Source organism: Empidonax traillii, unplaced genomic scaffold, assembly GCF_003031625.1.
Source record: "Empidonax traillii isolate 1590-97213 ecotype Southwest subspecies unplaced genomic scaffold, ASM303162v1 scaffold2891:size26640, whole genome shotgun sequence".
Taxonomy (NCBI): domain Eukaryota; kingdom Metazoa; phylum Chordata; class Aves; order Passeriformes; family Tyrannidae; genus Empidonax; species Empidonax traillii.
This window is the reverse complement of record NW_020958084.1, coordinates 9,455-11,059: the sequence shown is the minus strand read 5'-3', so window position 1 is coordinate 11,059 and position 1,605 is coordinate 9,455. Positions and strand designations below refer to the sequence as shown.

At 41.4% G+C, this 1,605-nt stretch overlaps 1 protein-coding gene across 1 annotated transcript in view; it reads left to right on the top strand.

Annotated features, from left to right (window-relative positions):
- Positions 1-1,605, top strand: part of LOC114072278 (glutathione S-transferase-like) — an 8,832-nt gene that overhangs the window by 1,776 nt on the left and 5,451 nt on the right. The gene's annotated exons all lie outside the window — the stretch shown is intronic.

Genomic DNA, 1,605 nt, shown 5'->3' with positions numbered 1-1,605 from the left:
ACTTTACATTATAAATCAAAGTTTTCTTTTTTACCACTAAGACTTTCTGATATTGAAGCAGAGGGGAGTGTGGGGATCGGTGAGTTTTTGTGAGCTGTGAGTTTTTGTCATGGTGATGGCCATTGCACCAGAAAGCTTTCAAATGTTATTTATTTTTTCAAAGCTAAAATGCCCCAAACACAGCTCTTTGTGCCTTCATTGTCTAAATGAGGAAGAAGCTAAAACATGGAACGACAGCTGAACTTTTCTTCTCTGTTTCTTGCAGTTTGAAGAATCTTTTGTGGAAAAAAAGGATGATCTGACAAAGTTACAGAAGGGTAAGATACCTTCACTATTTAATAATAACACTAACAATGATAATGATAACAACAACAACAATAGCAATAGAATAATTTGTCTGAGAACACCCAAGAAGTCTTAGTCTCTCAGAAAGAAAGTCTAGACTTGACTGTGCATGAGGTATCACAGACGCACACTGCAGTGTGTTAGATGGCATCATCCACCCGGTTGCTTCAATCTTCACGGAATCATGGAAGGGCTGAGGTGAGTAGTGTCCTCTTGAGATCATCTACTCCACCTCCCCTCTTCAAGCAACCCCCCCCTACAAGCCAGGTGCCCAGGACCCTGTCCAGCTGAGGTCTAAGTATTTCCAAGGACGGAGGCTCTCTGGGCAACCTTTGCTGATGTACAGTAACTTCCCACAGTAAAAGAGCCTTTCTTTATGGTCAGATGACTGACTCTCCTTTGATTCAGTTTGTGTCCATTGCCTCCTGTCCTATCACAGTAAAGGTTTTTGTCATCACATCAAATCCATTAGCATTTCAGGTGACCTACAATGTTGTTGTTTTATAATCTGCATGAAAACAGAGTTCCAGATTTCTGGCTTTAACCTGTACTTCTGATGCATTCCTGTTTCCCAAGGCAACTACTCATCTTCTAGCTTCAGCTTTCCTCTTTGTGGACATGATATTCACATTTCCTCCAAAGCATATTACATGTCTGTGCTCTTCCCTCGGCTTTTGAAAAAAGGCTGAGCTCGGGTTGGCATTTGCAGTCCTGCTTTCCTTTAAGAATATTGACTTGGCCCTCCTGCCAGCTGCTGCCTTTCAAAAAGTATTTTGAGACACAAACATAAATGTGAATATGCCCTAAGTAGCAGAGAGTTTCTCTGCATGATTGCCTTACAGGGGATGCAAAGACAGACGCAGCTGATAAGTTGTCTGATCAGAAAGAGGATTCCATAAAGCAAAAATTCTCGCTCGCTCCTCTGATCTGGTGATCTCTTTCTGGAGGTACTTGTACTTCTTCCTTGCTAGGTCAAGGTTTCTGCAGACTCATATTAAGTGATACTTGGGTCTTGCAGGAATCTCATGGAACTCACTGTTATTCTCCACTTCATGCCTGTACAGATGAGATGCCGTTGTGCAAAGTTAAACATAGAAGCCACAAAGACATTGTATGCTTTTTTATTTGCATTATATGCTGAAAATCCTTAAATTGTCCAGATTTCCATAATACGTACCAATGCAGGATGGAAACTGCTGCATCACATCCTTCAGTCCTTCTCATCTGTATAATCTCCACAAAAGTCATCTGAGTTAGGGC